The sequence below is a fragment of the Salmo salar genome, chromosome 24, assembly GCF_965601325.2.
Source record: "Salmo salar chromosome 24, fSalSal1, whole genome shotgun sequence".
NCBI classification, from domain to species: Eukaryota; Metazoa; Chordata; class Actinopteri; order Salmoniformes; family Salmonidae; genus Salmo; species Salmo salar.
Window position 1 is genome coordinate 28,272,392 of NC_138314.1, and position 22,253 is coordinate 28,294,644.

Genomic DNA, 22,253 nt, shown 5'->3' on the forward strand with positions numbered 1-22,253 from the left:
CCTCCAGCTGTCCCTTAGTAATGAACATGTCGGGATGAGACACACGGGCAGACAACTTTTCTCAGCCAGTTGAAATCATGAATCAGCTGGCATAATTTTTATGGATGTATACAAAGAAATGTCAACAGAAAACAGGTTAAATGAAATGCAGATAGTTTGCAATCTTTCCAGCTTCAGTTCGAAGTGATTGTGTTAGCTGTGTTGTTGGCAAGCTCCTCTGATGAGAGAGCACATTTCTATGCTAGGCGAAATCACGCATCATTAACTCATTGTTATGGATGTATCCAAATAAATGTCACTAGAAAACAACTTAAACAAACACAAATGGAGCTACTTTTCTGTTATTCTGGCTGCACTGTTTGACATGCCTGAAAGGTTAGCTGTAGTTGGCTAGCTAGCAAGCAAGGTTTAAGAACATTGCCAGCCAATATGGCAATGAAACATTTAGAACAAACGAACGTCCATAGATACAGGACAAAAAGACTTAACAACTGAGTCACATCTCTGGCAACCAAACTGATAGAACAAACAACCAGCCAGCTTGGGTAGCAACCTTAGATTTGTGTCGGGATTATATCTCGTGAAAGGATGAAATAGTATGAATAAATTCATCAAAATAATTACGTTTTTTATGAAAATATGTCAATCATTATTTGAATATGTTGGTAACACAGTTTAAAAGTGATAATGCCCTCGAAGCCGGTGTTTGGAAGATATATTGGCACGGTTTGCCACACCCATGCAAATATATCCTCCAAACACCGGCTACTCGGGCATTATTACGTAATTATCTTTACCTGTGAAAATCAATAAGTATAGAATTTGGTTCATATAGGCTACAGAATATGCATAGTAGCCTCAGACAGTAAACACAGAGTTAAGTAATTACCATCATTTCTCATACAATGTCACCACCTCATTCCAACATTCCATAATATCTGCTCTTATACAACGTTGTCCATATGTGAAGGGAAAATATGCTGATAATGTTTTCTAATAGTGCTTGTGTTACCATAAGATCTCATGAGCCACATTTCATCCAGCTGCTCCCACTGTAGCTCTGCGAGTGAACAGGCCCACAGGCTCAGGGTCAGAATTGATTGGTCTGGCCTGGGAGAGCCAGTTATAGACTGGACTGTATGAGAATGAGGGAGGAAGGGAATAATTATGTGTCATTCTAAGAACCCCTTCCCATCTACTATGACCTGTACATAATCCCATAGTGATGTTGGTCACCAAAGGGAAAGACCTGAAGTGTCTCGTTCTGCTCAGTCGTTTATGTGGTGTGTTTCCAGTTGAGTTGTTTTGTTTAAAGCTCCTTCATGAAGTCTGGTTCTGCCTCTTGGCAACCATCTTGGTTCATTGAATAGAGCAAGGGGCGGCTGCCCACATTGTTACAAGAGGGTCCCTTGGGTTAGGTTGGATTGCAGAGCCCAAGCCCACTTAGCACACTGTTGCTTGAGCAGCTTTTTCTGTGAATAGACTTTCAATTAGCCTATGCAAAGATACTGGTTCCAGTATCTCTAAAGAAAGCTCTATTGCAGGATATCGACCATAACCTTATTTAAATGTATTTATTCACATTTTAGTGATAATTATTGTGCTAAAAAATATCAATATCCATGAGGTAACAGCTCCATAAATATGTTTTTCTAATCTACCTGTTATTAAAGCTTTGTTATGTGACAGCGGAACAAAGTAATTCCAATGATTAACCATGTCAATTGTGGTATGTAATGTCATGTTATAATTGTATAATAAACTGGCTTGGACAGGAACGGGATCTGTTTGCTCTCTGTTCCTATATCGTCTCATTGAGTGCAGATCAAAGTGTCTGCATTGTCTGGGTCTGAGGGGCACCACTCCAAAGCCAGACTACTGAAGCCTGAATGCCAGACATACAGACAGTAATTAATGTTATCCTGGTTTGATAACCATAACTATGTGTCCAGGGGAGAATAACATCTGCCTGCTGATTGTGTGTCTGGACAGCATTACATAGGCCAGGCCAGGGGCACCTGGTGGAACTATGGCTGAGAATATTATAGAAACTTGACGTTCAGGGGAAACATGAAAACATGATTTTCTGAGCGATTGTCAGATTGAGTCAAAATAATTATATAATACGTTTGAGAGGGCTATCTGTGTTAGACATGCAGGTTGGTATTTGTTGTTATGAATCTTGCCTTATAGGCAGCTCTACGGAGTGGTCACTAACTGGCACAGCCACAAAGTCATACAATCAGATTTGAAACCTAACCCTAGCCTTAACCCTAACCTTAACCACACTGCTAACCCTAATGCCTAACCCTAACCTTAAATTAAGACCAAAAAGCACACTTTTGTTTTCATGACTTTTTACGATATAGACAATCTTGACTTTGCAGCTGGCCCATTTAGAAGAAACCACTCAGTTCTGCCTCCAGGGCAAGCAAGATTCATGACAATAAACGCCAACCTGCGTTAGACATGCTGGACAAAACAATTATATTTTCAGGTTGCTCAGTTTGGAAACCAACAGTGGTGGCTAAAAACCCTCTGAAATGTCAGAAATTTCCTCACAATTTTAGAAGGCCATGTTGAATTATGACATTGTTATGCGTGGTTAAGTATTGTATTGGGAGTTGCAGCTAAAACTTTACAGTATTTGGCTTTAGCCATCCAGCTGTCCCAATGTCATCTCTTGTGAGTTATCATCATGCCTGTCTGTTTAGGTGGCCTATTTGGTGAGGTGATTGCTAAAGAATTTTAAGTAGGCAGGATAATTGCAGTTCTGCTGTTGGCAGAAATCTACAAACTTTGTTATGCTGTGGCTTAGAATGAATAAATGCTCACTGTCATCTGTGTGAATTTTAATCATGGGTCAGGAACTCAAGGCAGTGTTTAGATTAATTAACTTTGCTTAGGTTTTTTTATTTTTTTATTTCACCTTTATTTAACCAGGTAGGCCAGATGATAAGTTCTCATTTACGACTGCGACCTGGCCAAGATAAAGTAAAGCAGTGAGACAAAAAAACAACAACACAGAGTTACACACGGGATGAACAAAAGTAAAGTCAATAACAATAGAAAAATCTATATACAGTGTGTGCAAATGGAGTAAGGACGTAAGGCAATAAATAGGCCATAGTAGCGAAGTAATTACAATTTAGCAAATTAACACTGGAAAAGCATTCCAATTTCTTATTTACGGTTACACACAATGTCTCTGCGATGGGTAGTAGCCATCTTACGGGCTCCTCTTGACCAATTCTGTGGGTTTTTTTACGCTGATCTCAACTTTGTTTGGTACATAATGTCTCTGCTATCATTTCCTATAACTGTAACCAGCTTCTGGACATCAGAACAGCGTTTACAAACCTTGATTTGGATTAACATTTCTACTTCAACGAGTCGGCATATCTGGACGTTCTGCTTACTCCGGACTAGGCCTTAATCCCGGGACTTGAAAGAAAAAGTGGAGGCGAAAGAGAAGCAGGCAAGGCAGCATCCTGATGAAACTATTGCCCTCTCTTCTATTGGCAAATGTGCAGTCACTGGAGAACAAACTGGATGAGCTTTGTTCGAGACTATCCTATCAACAAGACCTGAAAAACTGTAATATTCTATGTTTCTCAGAGTCGTGGTTGAACGAGGACATAGATAATATACACTGAGTGTACAAAACATAAGAACACCTTCCTAATATTGACTTGCACCCCACCCCCCCTGTCTCCTCCCTTACTTTCTCCCCCTTCCACTTGCCTCTTCCATTTGTGCAGTAATGCTTCAATTAGTTGGTTGTCATTTTAAGTAGAGCAGACATTTCCATATACTGTATGTTTGTTAGCTGCATGTGTGACATAACTCCACCAGCCCTATTTATGACATAATGTACAAAGATTATCCAATTTTTTTATTATCAATTAGTAAATTTGAGTTTAACCATAATATTTGTTTTAATATGTGTTCTGCCTTTTCTGGTGGATTAAACTGAAATTGAAACCAAATTCTATGGCTTGTTTTAAAAATAGCAATATTTTGGAGATTATTTAATTTTCAAATAACCAGAAAGAGGTTTTAATCTGAATAAAGGGGAAAAGGACTTTCTTTAACATGGGGTGAGACATTCTTACTAATCTGCTAGAGAACTATTTAGGATTTAAGTATAACTTTTGTAAGACTGAAAACTTTAGTGAGAGGTCTAAAAACAAGCTGCTAGGTGTAGACAAGGCCAAAAGCAAATAGGTAAACTGGGAAATGACTAAACAGTTAATCAGGGTGATATTTCCACAAATAGACAGGTATTTTCCTTTCCATGGTAGCAAGATCTTAACTATTTTTGCTAACTTTCTATTAAAAATGTATTGTAGTGAGAAAATTTCTTTCGGGATATGTCCACTTCACCGTCAGACCATTTTATTGATAACTACACAGTAATATAGTAGTACACTTATCGTAATTTGGTTGTAATCAAGAGGTTAGAACAATTATCTAGATCCTCTATGAGGCTGTGGAGGGATCCAAATTGTGTATTTAAAAAAACAGTAATCATCAGCGTACAATAACACCTTTATTTTTAACCCCTGGATTTCTAGCCCCTTGATATTATTGTTGGATCTGATCTTAATAGCTAACATTTTGATGGCCATAATAAATAGATATGCCCATAGTGGACAACCTTGTTTTACGCCTCTTGACAGTTTAATACTTTCTGAGAAGTAGCCATTATTTACTATTTTACTCCTAGGATTACTATACATATCTTTAACCCAATGTATAAGAGATTCTCCAAAATGGAAATATTCCAGGTATTTATATATAAATTCCAGTCGTACTTTATCAAAAGCCTTTTCAACGTTAGGTATGAATATCAGGCCTGGGTTCCCAGATTTTTCATAGTGTTCTATTGTTTCCAGTACTTGTCTTATATTATCTCCAAATTATCGTCCATGTAGAAAACCTGTCTGATTAGGATGAATAATATCCGACAATACCTTTTTAATTCCTTGCACTATGCATTTTGCTAGAATTTTGGCATCACAACACTGAAGTGTAAGGGGCCTTACATTTTTTAAATGGACTGGATATTTACCACTTGGGTCCTGTTTCAGTAATAATGAAATCAGACCTTTTTTTGAGTATCTGCTAATCTACCGTTTTTATAGGAGTGGTTAAAACATGCTAATAACGGTCCTCTGAGTACATCTAAAAGGTTTGGTATACCTCAATTGATATCCCTTCCAGCCCTGATTTTCCCAGACTTAAAGGATTTATTTTCATCAAGAAGTTCCTCCTCTGTATTTTGGGCTTCACATTAGTTTTTCTGTACAGCTGTTCATTTTATTATTAATTATTATTTATTAATAGAAAATAAATCCTTACAATTAACTTTGGTTAGTGAAGATAGAGGAGACTGAAACAAAAACATATGCTTAAAGTACTTTGCTTCCTCTTTAAAAATATATTTTGGTGAATCATTGGTGACTGTCATTAGTAACAAGTTTCAGTAAATTATTTTTGGTAGCATTTTCTATGTTGAAGATAAAAACAATAATTGACTGCATTTTCCCCCATATTCCATCCAGTTCACTTTATTCTTTTTTTTCTCTTCTGCACTGACTCGACTCTATGCACACACATTGGACTCTACCCACACACTCTCACATACTTACAATGACACCCCAACGCATGAATATACTCCCACACACTACATACTCCCACACACACATAACACGCACACACACTCACCAAATACACTGCTGCTACTGTCTATTATCTTTCCTGTTGCCTAGTCACTTTACCCCTACCTATATGTACATAGTACCCCTGCACATAAACTCGGTACTGGTACTCCCTGTATACAGCCATGTTATTTTTTACTCGTTATTGTTATTTGTTATTCACTGTGTATTTATTCCTTGTGTCACTATTTCTACTCTGCGTTGTTGGAAATGGACCCGTAAGTAAACGTTTCACTCTTAGTCTACACCTGTTGTTTTCGGAACAAGTAACAAATGCAATTTGATTTGATTTGATTTGATTGACTTGACTATATCTTTACTTCACTTTCAACTGACCTCCATAGCCAGCCTTCTCCACAGGGCCACATTTGGTTTGTGTGGGTTTGTTACTTAAATCCTCCCTAACCTGAATTCTAACGCTATCTCCTGGTCTGGGGGTCTGGGGGTCTGGGTCCTGACATCAGCGACCTGGCTCTCCAAACACCAGTCAGAACTGTGAAAAGCTCCACTAAGAGCAGCAGTGTCTTTTCAATTATGGACCGACGGTTCGGGTGAGGATATCCAAGAACAACAGTTGGCTGAGCTGAGGTGCTGAATGGATTTAGCCTGGCAGGAGTCAGACAGGGGCTGGCCTGTTGGAGACTAAGGGAGATCTGTTGTGGTTAATAACAATCACTGACTTTCCTTGGCACCATTAGCTAGCTCATGGGAAACCTGAAATTCCAAGTAGGCTATTTCATTTTCAACCTTGATTTCAGATGGAGCAATTTATAATTGATCACAAATTGGTTTAGGCAGACAGAAATGACATAGATTATACTATTATGATCTGCCTGCCTTGTTGCTCTGAATATACCATATGGCATTATTTCATATTCACAACTCACCAACTCCTACCCAAAACATTTATTGACCTCTATGATGTCTATCCAGATTAAAATTAACATGACATTATTCTCAAATGTATAAAGGGGGCATATGTCAGTCTGGATTTCCTTTATAGATGCCAAATGCAGAGTATTGCTTTACTTTACAAACACACTTGGTGGATTTGCCTGCAACAGCACTGACATTCAGACCTAGGCCTACCTCCTTGCTTTGAGAACACACAGGGCTAGTGTTCCCACAATTATTGTTGTAACTCACAGATGAGCCCCCCCCCCCCCCCCCACACACCATTTATGATACCATTTATGTATACTCCACCTACAGTGAGGAGACCATTGAAATGTTTCAAGTTAAACCTGCATCTCATGACCGCATTGTAAAACTCTTGTTAAAATATTTTTGTCCAACTGCAGCAACTAGAAAGGAGCAGCTCAGTAGCTCTCAGGCTCACTCAGATGTAGTTATTGCCTTTGATGCGCAGTGCAATGTACTGTAAGAATGATGGATTTCCTCCTGATGGTTTTCAAGTGCACAGTGCCATGGCTGTTTGGCTCCGCCAGGGCAGGTTCTACCCAGCTGGAGCCCTGGCATACCGAAGGCATGCTGTAATGTCATGTTGTGGCAGTCTGCCCCCCTAGACGCTGTCAGCCCCTGAGGAGGACGGGGTAACACAATGCACAAGGCCGGCCCTGGGGGGTCAGCATGGAAATCATGTGTCAACATCAGAGGTCAAGTCCTATAAAAATCTACAAAGTACTTACTTGACAGACCTCATGCCAGCTCCATTGGTGGGATGCTTGTGCTTTGTGCTTGTAACAGTGAACTATGAAAGACTATTTGGGTACATGTCATAAAATACTAGGCCTATGAAAGGCATTTTTGGTGAAATCCATCTCAATGGAAATGTTAAGAAACCAGTAAAATGTGATCAGTGGCTATGATTTGTAAAAAGGTATAATAGTAAAATGTGATCAGTGGCTATGATTTGTAAAAAGGTATAATATTATCTACTGACTTGTGAAGTAGGCTAGTCTCTTGTGGCAGCCTTAAAGATACACTATGCAGAAATCGCTCTGCCATTTCCTGGTTGCTAAAATTACAACAGTTTGCCTAATTTCAGTTTATGTGACAAAACAATCAAGTAGAGTGTAGAGAATCATTGTACCATCTAAACAGCTGTGAAATATATTTTCCATAACCAAATATATTATATTTTCAGCTGTTTAAAGCTGGTGTACAAAACCGAAAACAAAAGACGCATAAACAAAACTTAATAACGGGAAGCATAGAAATAGTGCCCATAGAACAGATCTACCGCTTCTTAGACTTGCTTTCAATGAAAATGATAGATTTATACCGGTCGCCCAAAAAGTTAAATATTATAGCTTTAACATTAAAAGTAGCTGATTTTGTTCTGGGTGCCGATATGAGTACAGTCAAATCCAAAATGATTGTCACCCTTGATTAAGATGAGCAAAAAATCTATATTGTATTTTTTTTTAAATGGGACAATTATATTATTTTATACTAATACAATTGCTCAGAGAAAGAGATTTTGTTTAACTAGTTTAAAAAAATCTAAAAAAAGTAAGTGTCAAACTTATTGGCACTCCTAAAGATAAAATCTAACAACATTTCATTTGCATTCATATCAGCTTAAGGAACTGTATTATGGCCTATCATGGCTTCCTATAGAAATGAGGTAACACGCAGGTAAAATCCATTTGTCATCCATCACCATGGGGAAAGGCAAAGAACTCACAAATGATAAATGTTTTTTGACTTTCATAAATTAGGCAATGGGTACAAAAAAAAATGAATAAACCTCAACACTATTAGAGCAACAATTAAGAAGTTTAAAACCACTGCAACAGTGGTAAACTTGCCTGGAAGATGACCCAAGTTTATCTTGTCCCCACACACTGTGAGAAAGATGGGCAAAGAAAAGAACAAGGGACCACAGTTGGAGAATTACAGAACTTGGCCACATCTTGGCGTCACCAAGTCTCCAAATCTACAATTAGACGCCACCTCCATGGCAATAGGCTCTTTGGAAGGGTTGCCAGAAAAAAGCCTTTATTGAGAGCAATCAACAAATGTAATCACCTGGAGTTTGCTAAATGGCATTGGCGCTTGGATTGGAACTGAGTGCTATGGTCAGATGAGACAAAAATAAAGCTCTTTGGCCACGCATACCAGTGGTGGGTTTGGCGTCGAAATAAGGATGCAGAAAATAACCTCATACCTACTGTAAAATATGGTGCTGAATCTTTGACGTTGTAGGCTGTTTTGCTTCCACTGGTCCTGGGGCCCTTATTAAGTAAGGTCAACGGCATCATGAACTCTACCAAGTACCACAATTAAATGGTTAATTGACCACAAATCAACATTTAGCAATGTTCTCAACATCTCTGCACTAGAACCCCATTGAAAACCTGTGGTTTGAATTAAAGAGGGCAGTCCATAAGCGCAGACCGAAGCATATCAAGGATCGGGAAAGATTCTCTATGAACTAAGGAATGGTCTAACATCCCTCCCAATGTGTTCTTCAATCTCATAAAACATTATAGAAAAAGGCTAAGTGCCGTTATTCTCGCAAGAGGAGGATATTGAAAACAGGTTTGCCAATAATTTGAACACCTATCTTTTTCTCTGAGCAATTGTATTAGTATAAAATAATATAATTTCCCCAAAAATATTTGGCATACAATATAGCTCAGTATTTGTATTATTTATTTTAAATGCGCATCTTTATCAATGGTGCAAATATTTTCGGATTTGTCTGTTCAGTATATCAGCACCTTTATAGTCGTAATTTTTTTTGAAATCTCCTGATTTCCTAAGAGTTCCATTAAGCAGATTAATTAATTGTGGAAATGTACAATACAGTGGTTCAAGCATCTTGACATGATCTCATGGTGAATGTTAATGCAAGATGTGGTGGATAGTTGAATCCCTTCCAAAAAGATAAAGTTGATATTTGGCCAGAGGCCAGGAAAGAAAGTTTTTGACAGGTTGATGTCAAACCAACCTCCACAGTCTCAAATCTCTCCATGTGTGTTCAGCACCCTGGATTCATTAAATAGGAGGAATGTGCACCTTCTTACTGTACACTGCCTCTGATTCCATCTCTCAACAAAGAGCTCGTCCAGACTGACCCTGACCCGTGGCCATCACCATTGAAGAGCTTTGAGAGCTACTTGTCTACGTGACTTCTCACAGGAACTTGAATATTCTCACTCTATGTAGAGTTGAATACTTTAGTTGCAGTCAATGCATAAGCCATGCATAAAGAAATGTGCCAGTAGGCTACATATAAAAAGGCTTCAGTTGAAATGAATTGTGTTGCTGAAAAGGCCAGGTTTCCTAGGGAACCAACAGGTGTTTTCTAGGGAATCAAGTTGCCTATGGTAACATCTGGGAAATACATCACAAATGATTCTGACTGAGGAACAACTACCGGATGGTGATAATGAGTTGTGAATGTACATTTCTTGGCAGAATAACGTTGGTCTTTTTTTCCTTTACATCTTGAATTCTCCTTCCCTTGCCCTAGCTGTGTGTGTTTGATATGAATCACCTTTTCTCCGGGGAGTCTGGGAACAAAACTTGTGTTTTTATATCCATTCTTCTGTTGTTTGAGATTTTTCTGAAATGTGTCTAGTAAGTGTCATCTGGCTTGTTTTCCTTCGAACGCCTCACCCGGGAGGGCTCTGTTTCACTTGATTGACACTGAAATATCATTGCCATCTTAGGGTCTCCTGTTGGACTTTCTGTCTCCTGCAGAACAAAGTTCGTACAGACTTTTTCCCTCTTTGGCACTGTACTGTGTATCGCTTTTAAGATGTGCGATGTCATCGAAACATCTCTAAAATGGTTGATTTAAGGAATGTTGCTAGAATGCCTGGTGAGCAGTGAGTTTACGTTTTGACCTTAGCATATGTGGATGTTGGGTCTGAGAGACGCCTCTGCAGTCTGCAATCAGCTGAGATCAGCATTTGGGTTACAGTTTAAAAAATACTGTATGTTGGATGTGATGTTCAGTGGAGTCATTCCTACAGTATCTGTCCATATAGGGGAACCTCTTGCCTTTGTTCCTCGCATCTGCTTCACAGCAGGCCTACAGAGAGGCAGCCAGTGCTCCTGCTAGGTCTCACCAGTCAGACAGCACTGAGATAGACATGATATATGACTTTCAGACTGTCTCTGTCTGTCCACCAAGTGTGGCGACACATGTAAAAATAATATGCCAGAGCACTTATGCACAGCATGGGTTTGCTCTGTCTGTTATCTGATATAGCATTCAGCAGGGGATTCCTTCTGGCTAACATAGATGAGAACATGTTCAAAGTGACTAAAGTAGTGCATCACTGGATTTCAAAACATCCTTGTAATGTATTCATTCGTTGTACTAAATACATGAACCATATGGTATTAATTAGTAGTAGTGTACAGAGTTCTTGAAAGGAGGCCTCTCGCTAACCTCTACTTTTCAGTCTTGGCTACTGGGCTGTGTGTGGATGTGCCCTGTGACAGACTGGACAGTCAGAGTAGTGTGAGAAGCTGTGGGAGCCCAAAGCAGAAAGCATACAGACAGCTGATGGATGGGCTGCAGAGCAGAGCAGAGCCCTCCTGTAACCCAGCGTGAACCCAGATCCAGGCAGCCTCGGAACCCTAAACCCCTCACTGCACTGCACTTCATGACCTGGTCCTGGTCTCACTGATGGACTGAACAGGACAGGCCCCAGAGCTCACGGCTCATGACTCTGCTCAGGTCCTATCAGGGCAAAGCTCAGTGCTATCCCTCATTCATTCCCCATTTGTCACAGACCAGAGGCTTTATTTATCAAAGGTGCGTGCGCACAAAAAAGCAAATACTGTTATTTTGGGGGAAATGGAGTTGTTTGATGTACGGGAATTATAATAATGCTAGGCTAATAAAAACATTAAAATCAAATCAAACTTTATTTGCCACATGCGCCGAATACAACAAGTGTAGACTTTACCGTGAAATGCTTACTTACAAGCCCTTAACCAACAGTGAAGTTCAAGAAGACAATATTTACCAAGTAGGCTAAAATAAAAAGTAATAATAAAAAGTAACACAATAAGAATAACAATAACGAAGCTATATACAAGGTGCAACCCAGACAGGAAGATCATGTCAGTGACTCAACCCACTCAAGTGACGCACCCCTCCTAGGGACGGCATGGAAGAGCACCAGTAAGCCAGTGACTCAGCCCCTGTAATAGGGTTAGAGCCAGAGAATCCCAGTGGAGAGAGGGGAACCAGCCAGGCAGAGACAGCAAGGGCGGTTCGTTGCTCCAGTGCCTTTCCATTCACCTTCGCACTCCTGGGCCAGACTACACTCAATCATAGGACCTACTGAAGAGATGAGTCTACAATAAAGACTTAAAGGTTGAGACCGAGTCTGTGTCCCTCACATGGGTAGGCAGACCATTCCATAAAAATTGAGCTTTATAGGAGAAAGCCCTACCTCCAGCTGTTTGCTTAGAAATTCTAGGGACAGTTAGGAGGCTTGCGTCTTGTGACCGTAGCATATGTGTAGGTATGTACGGCAGGACCAAATCGGAAAGATAGGTTGGAGCAAGCCCATGTAATGCTTTGTAGGTTAGCAGTAAAACCTTGAAATCAGCCCTTGCCTGAACAGGAAGCCAGTGTAGAGAGGCTAGCACTGGAGTAATATGATCAAATTATTTGGTTCTAGTCAAGATTCTAGCATCCGTATTTAGCACTAACTTAAGTTTATTTAGTGCTTTATCCAGGTAGCCGGAAAGTAGAGCATTGCAGTAGTCTAACCTAGAAGTGTCAAAAGAATGGATTAATTTTTCTGCATCATTTTTGGACAGAAAGTTTCAGATTTTTGCAATGTTACGTAGATGGAAAAAAGCTGTCCTTGAAACAGTCTTGATATGTTTGTCAAAAGAGAGATCAGGGTCCAGAGTAACACCGAGGTCCTTCACAGTTTTATTTGAGATGACTGTACAACCATCAAGATTAATTGTCAGATTCCATCAGAAGATCTCTGTTTCTTGGGACCTAGAACAAGCATCTCTGTTTTGTCCGAGTTTAAAAGTAGTACCACTGTTGTTGTCAGCAAACGTAATGATGGTGTTGGAGTCGTGTTTGGCCACGCAGTCGTGGGTGAACAGGGAATACAGGAGGGGACTAAGTACACACCCCTGAGGGGCCCCAGTGTTAAGGATCAGCGTGGCAGACGTGTTGTTGCCTACTCTTACCACCTGGGAGGTAAGAGTAGGTGAGAGGGAGGTGTTTAGTCCCAGAGTCCTTAGCTTAGTGATGAGCTTCGTGAGCACTGTGGTGTTGAACGCTGAGCTGTAGTCAATGAACAGCATTCTCACATAGGTGTTCCTTTTGTCCAGGTGAGAAAGGGCAGTGTGGAGTGCGATTGAGATTGCATCATCTGTTGGGGCGGTATGCGAATTAGAGTGGGTCTAGGGTGTCCGGGAGGATGCTGTTGATGTGAGCCATGACCGGCCTTTCAAAGCACTTCATGGCTACCGATGTGAGTGCCACGGGGCGGTAATCATTTAGGCAGGTTACCTTCGCTTCCTTGGGCACATGGACTATGGTGGTCTGCTTGAAACATGTAGGTATTACAGACTTGGTCAGTAAGAGGTTGAAAATATCAGTGAAGACACTTGACAGTTGGTCCACGCATGCTTTGAGTACACATCCTGGTATCCGTCTGACCCAGTGGCTTTGTGAATGTTGACCTGTTTAAAGGTTCCGTTCACATCGGCTACTGAGAGCTTTATCACACAGTCATCCAGAACAGCTGGTGCTCTCGTGCATGCTTCAGTGTTGCTTGCCTCGAAGCGAGCATAAAAGGCGTTTCTATCGTCTGGTAGGCTCGCGTCACTGGGCAGCTCACGTCTGGGTTTCCCTTTGTAGTCCTTAATAGTTTTCAAGCCCTGCCACATCCGACATTTAAATTGTTCAAAAGACAATCAATCTTGCTGAATGCGCGGCCAGTGTTTGGCACTCGCTATAGGCAGCATGCATTATTCTTTTTTTTTAAGTTACTGCTTAAGATTACAACATTCTGCCCATACCTCTACAGAAATGGAATGAAATTTGCCTATTTGCCAATTTGTACTTTCTTTTATGAACTGTCATGGCCCAGTTTCAACACCTGCAAATCATGCAGCAAATTAGGTCATTTTTGTTACCATAAAAGGTGAATGGGGATTGTTTTCCAGGCGGGGTTGTAACACTCATTTATGAGCACAGAAATAAAGTATGGCTCTGATTTATCAATGAAAACTTGTATATGTTGCGTGCAACAACAATAATTTGTTGCGCATGTGAATTCTAGAATCTCCACCACATACACCAAAATTTTGTTAGAAATGTATGCATGGTTGATACTGTAAATGAGGCCCCAGTTGTTGTTGCATGCTACTGATGAGTGATGTAGTCAACTGCATTTAGAGTGGTTATGTGGATTTACTAATGGTTTAGTAATGGGTTCGTTTTGGTAAATGAATGGTTTATTGTTGTAATAATTGTTCTAAAAAGCCAGGGGCCTCATTTATAACCATTGCATACATTGTACACTAAATATCTGCATACGCTATTTCTGAAAAGACTGTGCACGCACAGATTTAGATTTATAAACGTGGCACATGCCATACATACACACGTTTCCCGTTATAAAGCAGACCTGTCGTAGAACTCTGCGTGCGTGAAAGAGCATTATAACTAAGGCCCACTGAATACAACATGCTTACCATGAAATGCTTACTTAATTTAGGATCGGACCCTTTTTTTAAATTTTCGCCTAAAATGACATACCCAAATCTAACTGCCTATAGCTCAGGACCTGAAACAAGGATATGCATATGCTTGATACCATTTGAAAGGAAACACTTTGAAGTTTGTGGAAATGTGAAATTAATGTAGGAGAATAAAACACATTTTTGTTCCATCATTTTGAAATGCAAGAGAAAGGCCATAATGTACGATTCCAGGTTAGGTGCCCACTAGATGGCAGCAGTGTATGTGCAACATTTTAGACTGATTCATTGAACCATTGTATTTATGTTAAAAATGTTCTATCAAGACTGCCCAAATGTGCCAAATTGGTTTATTAATACATTTTCAAGTTCATAAATGTGCACTCTCCTCAAACAATAGCATGGTATTATTTCACTGTAATAGCTACTGTAAATTGGACAGTGCAGTTAGATTAACAAGAATTTAAGCTTTCTGCCCATATCAGATATACACTGCTCAAAAAAATAAAGGGAACACTTAAACAACACAATGTAACTCCAAGTCAATCACACTTCTGTGAAATCAAACTGTCCACTTAGGAAGCAACACTGATTGACAATACATTTCACATGCTGTTGTGCAAATGGAATAGACAACAGGTGGAAATTATAGGCAATAAGCAAGACACCCCCAATAAAGGACTGGTTCTGCAGGTGGAGACCACAGACCACTTCTCAGTTCCTATGCTTCCTGGCTGATGTTTTGGTCACGTTTGAATGCTGGCGGTGCTTTCACTCTAGTGGTAGCATGAGACGGAGTCTACAACCCACACAAGTGGCTCAGGTAGTGCAGCTCATCCAGGATGGCACATCAATGCGAGCTGTGGCAAGAAGGTTTGCTGTGTCTGTCAGCGTAGTGTCCAGAGCATGGAGGCGCTACCAGGAGACAGGCCAGTACATCAGGAGACGTGGAGGAGGCCGTAGGAGGGCAACAACCCAGCAGCAGGACCGCTACCTCCGCCTTTGTGCAAGGAGGTGCAGGAGGAGCACTGCCAGAGCCCTGCAAAATGACCTCCAGCAGGCCACAAATGTGCATGTGTCTGCTCAAACGGTCAGAAACAGACTCCATGAGGGTGGTATGAGGGCCCGACGTCCACAGGTGGGGGTTGTGCTTACAGCCCAACACCGTGCAGGACGTTTGGCATTTGCCAGAGAACACCAAGATTGGCAAATTCGCCACTGGCGCCCTGTGCTCAGCATGACCGGTTTGGCGGTGGGTCAGTCATGGTGTGGGGTGGCATTTCTTTGGGGGGCCGCACAGCCCTCCATGTGCTCGCCAGAGGTAGCCTGACTGCCATTAGGTAACTAGATGAGATCCTCAGACCCTTTGTGAGACCATATGCTGGTGCGGTTGGCCCTGGGTTCCTCCTAATGCAAGACAATGCTAGACCTCATGTGGCTGGAGTGTGTCAGCAGTTCCTGCAAGAGGAAGGCATTGATGCTATGGACTGGCCCGCCCGTTCCCCAGACCTGAATCCAACTGAGCACATCTGGGACATCATGTCTCGCTCCATCCACCAACGCCACATTGCACCACAGACTGTCCAGGAGTTGGCGGATGCTTTAGTCCAGGTCTGGGAGGAGATCCCTCAGGAGACCATCCGCCACCTCATCAGGAACATGCCCAGGCGTTGTAGGGAGGTCATACAGGCACGTGGAGGCCACACACACTACCGAGCCTCATTTTGACTTGTTTTAAGGACATTACATCAAAGTTGGATCAGCCTGTAGTGTGGTTTTCCACTTTAATTTTGAGTGTGACTCCAAATCCAGACCTCCATGGGTTGATACATTGTATTTCCATTGATTATTTTTGTGTGATTTTGTTGTCAGCACATTCAACTATGTAAAGCAAAAATTATTTAATAAGATTATTTCTTTCATTCAGATCTAGGATGTGTTGTTTAAGTGTTCCCTTTATTTTTTTGAGCAGTGTATATATGTCCTGGGAAATGTTCTTGTTACTTACACCCTCATGCTAAACACATTAGCCTACGTTTGCTCAACCGTCTCGCGGGTGGGGGGGGGGGGGCACCGATCCTGTAGGGGTTTTAAGAGCCCTTAACCAACAATGCAGTTTTGAAAAGTAACTAAGACAAATGTGCTAAAAAAACTAAAGGAAAAATAGTAGCAGGGGTACAGGTTAGTCGAGGTAATTGAAGTAAGATTGACATGTACAGTTGAAGTCGGAAGTTTACATACACCTTAGCCAAATACATTTAAACTCAGTTTTTCACAATTGCTGACATTTAATCCTAGTAAAAATTCCCTGTCTTAGGTCAGTTAGGATCACCGCTTTATTTTAAGACTGTGAAATGTCAGAATAATAGTAGAGAGAATTATTTATTTCAGCTTTTATTTCTTTCATCACATTCCCAGTGGGTCAGAAGTTTACGTACAATCAATTAGTATTTGGTAGCATTGCCTTTAAATTGTTTAACTTGGGTCAAATGTTTTGGGTAGCCTTCCACAAGCTTCCTGCAATAAGTTGGGTGAATTCTGGCCCATTCCTCCTGACAGAGCTGGTTTAACTGAGTCAGGTTTGTAGGCCTCGTTGCTCGCACACGCTTTATCAGTTCTGCCCACAAAATGTATACAGGGTTGAAGTCAGGGCTTTGTGGTAGCCACTCCAATACCTTGACTTCGTTGTCCTTAAGCCATTTTGCCACAACTTTGGATGTATGCTTGGGGTCATTGTCCATTTGGAAGACCCATTTGCAACCAAGCTTTAACTTCCTGACTGATGTCTTGAGATGTTGCTTCAATATATCCACATCATTTTCCTGCCTCATGATGCCATCTATTTTGTGAAGTGCACCAGTCCCCCTGCAGCAAAGCACCCCCAAAACATGATGCTGCCATCCCCGGGCTTCTCAGTTGGGATGGTGTTCTTCGGCATGCAAGCCTCCCCCTTTTTCCTCCAAACATAACGATGGTCATTGTGGCCAAGCAGTTCTATTTTTGTTTCATCAGACCAGAGGACATTTCTCCAAAAAGTATGATCTTTGTCCCCATGTGCAGTTGCAAACTGTTGTCTGGCTTTTTTATGGTGGTTTTGGAGCAGTGGCTTCTTCGTTGCTGAGTGGACTTTCAGGTTATGTCGATATTGGACACGTTTCACTGAAGATATAGATACTTTTGTACCTGTTACCTCCAGCATCTTCACAAGGTCCTTTGCTGTTGTTCTGGGATTTATTTGCACTTTTTGCACCAAAGTACGTTCATCTCTAGGAGACAGAACGCGTCTCCTTCCTGAGCGGTATGACGGCTGAGTGGTCCCATGGTGTTTATACTTGCGTACTATTGTTTGTACAGATGAACGTGGTACCTTCAGGCGTTTGGAAATTGCTCCCAAGGATGAACCAGACTTGTGGAGGTCTACAATTTTTTTCTGAGGTCTTGGCTGATCTCTTTTGATTTTCACATGATGTCAAGCAAAGAGGCACTGAGTTTGAAGGTAGGCCTTGAAATACATCCACAGGTACACTTCCAATTGACTCAAATTATGTCAATTAGCCTACCAGAAGCTTCTAAAGCCATAACATAATTTTCTGGAATTTTCCAAGCTGTTTCAAGGCACAGTCAACTTAGTGTATGTAAACTTCTGACCCACTGGAATTGTGATACAGTGAGTTATAAGTGAAATAATCTGTCTGTAAACAATTGTTGGAAAAATTACTTGTGTCATGCACAAAGTATATGTCCTAACTGACTTGCCAAATCTATAGTTTTTTAACAAGAAATTTGGGGAGTGGTTGAAAAACAAGTTTTAATGACTCCAACCTAAGTGTAAGTAAACGTCCGACTTCAACTGTAGGTAGGGGTAAAATGACTATGTATAGATAATAAACAGAGAGTAGCAGCAGCGTATGTGAAGAGTGTGAAGGAATGTGAATGTTTGTGTGTGTGTTCTGGGGTCAATATACATGTATGTGTGTTTTGTGTGTATGTCTGTGTGTGTCCGTGTCCGTCCGTCCGTCCGGGTGTGTGTGTGTGTGTGGGTGTGTGTGTGTGTGTGTGTGGTGTGTGTGTGTGTGTGTGTGTGTGTGTGTGTGTGTGTGTGTGTGTGGTGTGTGTGTGTGTGTGCTGTGTGTGTGCTGTGTGTGTGTTTGTATGTATGAGAAAGGTATGCAGGGAGAAATTGGAATACTTAGGGCATCATCACAAATCTGAAGCGATTGACATTATTCTGAACAACAGTGCATACCCCATACCCCCACCCAGTACGAGTAATGTTGCTAATGTACAGAACTACTATAATGACAGATGTCAAACCCGGTCTGATAGTGTACCGCTGACCACGCTCCCTTGGTGTGAAACTATTGAAACAGTACAACCAGATTATTTCCCAGATACAATGAATTTTACCCTTGAAGGGGGAGATCATTTTTGACTTCCCTACCAAACAAAAAGGCTAACGGATCAGATGTCACTTACGAGATTTTAAAGGCCATAAGACTCCAGTCCTCCCATGCCCTCATGCATATCTTCGATGCCTGACTGATTCATGGAAAGGTACCTGACTCGTGGCATGGAAGGGTGCTTTTATCCACAGAATACCCAAAAAAGTCAATGTTCCAGATGATCCATCTATGCTGAACAAAAACATAAACGCAACATGTAAAGTGTTGGTCCCATGTTTCATAAGCTCAAATAAAAGATCCCAGAAATGTTCCATATGCAAAAAAATGCACAAATTTGTTTACATCCCTGTTAGTGAGCATTTCTCCTTTTCCAAGATAATCCATCTGATTAAACAGCATGATCATTACACAGGTGCACCTTGTGCTGGGGACAATAAAAGGCCACTCTAATATGTGCAGTGTTGCCGCACATCACAATGCTGTAGATGTCTCAAGTTTTGCGGGAGTGTGCAATTGGCCTGCTGACTGCAGGAATGTCCACCAAAGCTATTGCCAGAGAATTGAATGTTAATTTCTCTACTATAACCCACCTCACACGTCATTTTAAAGAATTTGGTAGTACGTCCAACCGGCCTCACAACCGCAGACCATGTGTAACCATGCCAGCCCAGAACCTCTACATCTGGCTTCTTCACCTGCGGGATCGTCTGAGACCAGCCACCCGGACAGCTGATGAAACTGCAGAGTATTTTTGTCTGTAATAATGCCCTTTTGTGGGGTAAAACTAATTCTGACTGGCTGGGCCTGGCTCCCCAGTAATTTCCACAACAATTTACATAAACACATTTAGCATCTCCTGGCTTCCATGCATAGCCTACAAGCCACTGATGCAGACCTTTGGAATATCTACATTTTAAAAAGTCTAATAAATCCATTTAAAATAGCATACACCCCTCAAACTCAACTCTGGACCTCAAAGCCAGTTTCACTGCATCATTTCATTGTTGTTCGCTCTCTAATTAGGGACTGATTTAGACCTGGGACACCAGGTGGGTGGAATTCATTATCAGGTAAAACAGAATGTGTTAGGCCCTGAATTGGCTATGCCATATGGCTGTGGGCTACACTAGTTCATTTAGCAGACACGATTTGCTTACAATTCTGTGGCATTCTTTCTTATTATTTTATTGTACCAAGAATACAATTGAACATAGCTGAATGAAATAGAAAGGATCTTTTCTCCAAACGATTTCCAAGGAAGTGCGCACATGCGGCTATTCTGTTTTGAGCAGTAAGCAAAGAAACAGATCTTCCTATATGCGTTGGCTTATATGTTTAGATTTTTAATACATTCTAAGGCTGCATGATGCGACTCTAATGAAAAAAGTTGCATGAAAAGAATGAGCTCTGATTTGTTTCTTGTGCAGGCTGCACACACTTCATCAGTCTCTCATTCACAATATGACAAGCACTTGATAATATTCTCACCAGGCCTTGAATTTCCCGGTGGCATCCCAGTTGTGTGGCTGTAATGCCCCCTAAAAAATCCATACCTTTTCCTGGCTGCCGTGCTCCGAAGCATCTCTCACTCACATGGCACTCTCATATATCTCAATTCTTATCCCTATATTCTTAGCCCTATATGAAACCATCACTGTCAGAAAAGGTAAGGAATTTATTCTGCAATGATAATGAAATAAATAATCGGAAATAGATATCTAATTATTTTAGAATGTAAAGATAAAATGAATAGATTTTCGCTCTTCTCACGAACAGCAAATTATTGCATCTTGTTATTATATTTAGCTATCTGTTTTTTGTTATGAATAAGTCATCACACAGTGCATTGGGAAAGAATTCAGACCCCTTGACTTTTTCAACATTTTGTTACGTTATGGCCTTATTATAAAATGTATTAAATTGTTTTTTTCCCCTCACCAATCTACACACAATACCCCATAATGACAAAGCAAAAACAGGTTATTCAAAATGTTAGCAAATTTATTTCAAAACATTCAACGTAAATATCACATTTATACAAGTATTCAGACCCTTTACTCAGTACTTTGTTGAAAGACCTTTGGCAGCGATTACAGCCTCAAGTCTTCTTGGGTATGACGCTACAAGCTTGGCATACTTGTATTTGGGGAGTCTCTCCCAATCTTCTCTGCAGATCCTCTCAAGCTCTGTCAGGTTGGATGGGGAGCATTGCTGCACAGCTATTTTCAGGTCTCTCCAGAGATGTTCGATCGGGTTCCAGTCCAGGCACTGGCTGGGCCACTCAAGGACATTCAGATACCTGTCCCGAAGCCACTCCTGCATTGTCTTGGCTGTGTGCTTAGGGTCGTTGTCCTGTTGGAAGGTGAATCTTCGCCTCAGTCTAAGGTCCTGAACGCTCTGGAGGAGGTTTACATCAAGGACCTCTCTGTACTTTGCTCCATTCATCTTTGCCTCGATCCTGACTAATCTCCCAGTCCCTGCCGCAGAAAAACATCCCCACATCATGATGCTGCCACCACCATGCTTCACCGTTGTGTCAAAGAGTTCAATCTTGGTTTCATCAGAACAGAGAATCTTGTTTCTAATGGTCTGAGAGTCTTTAGGTGCCTTTTGGCAAACTCCAAGTGGGCTGTCATGTGCCTTTTTCTGATTAGTGGCTTCGGTCTGGCCATTCTACCATAAAGACCTATTTGGTGGAGTGCTGTGGAGATGGTTGCCCTTCTGGAAGGTTCTCCCATTTCCAAAGAGGAACTCTGGAGCTCTGTCAGAGTGACCATCAGGTTCTTGGTCACCTCCCTGACCAAGGCCCTTCTTCCCCGATTGCTCAGTTTGGCTAGGCGGCCAGCTCTAGGAAGAGTCTTGGTGCTTCCAAACTTCTTCCATTTAAGAATGATGGAGGCCACTGTGTTATTGGGGACCTTCAATGCTGCTGAAATACTTTGGTACCCTTCCCCAGATCTGTGCCTCGTCACAATCCTGTCTCGGAGCTCTATGATCAATTCCTTTGACCTCATGGCTTGGTTTTTGCTCTGACATGCATTGTCAACTGTAGGACCTTATATAGACCGGTGTATGCCTTTCCAAATCATGTCCAATCAATTGAATTTATCACAGGTGGACTCCAATCAAGTTGTAGAAACTTCTCAAGGATGATCAATGGAAACAGGATGCACCAGAGCTCAACTTCGAGTCTCATTGCAAAGGGTCTGAATACTTATTTTTCATTCATTTGCAAACCCTTCTAAAACCTGTTTTTGCTTTGTCATTATGGGATATTGTGTGTAGATTGCTGAGGAAGAAATGTATTTAATCCATGTTATAATAAGGCTGTAACGTAACAAAATGTGGAAAAAGTCAAGAGGTCTGAATACTTTCCGAATTCCCCATTTGCACAACGCTACTAGGCTAATGTTGCCTTCTTGCAATGCAATGCTTCAACCACTAGAAACTGTGCGTA

General features: G+C 41.2%; 1 protein-coding gene across 1 annotated transcript in view; it reads left to right on the forward strand.

Annotated features, from left to right (window-relative positions):
• Positions 1 to 22,253, forward strand: part of LOC145863930 (uncharacterized) — a 35,961-nt gene that overhangs the window by 1,284 nt on the left and 12,424 nt on the right. The gene's annotated exons all lie outside the window — the stretch shown is intronic.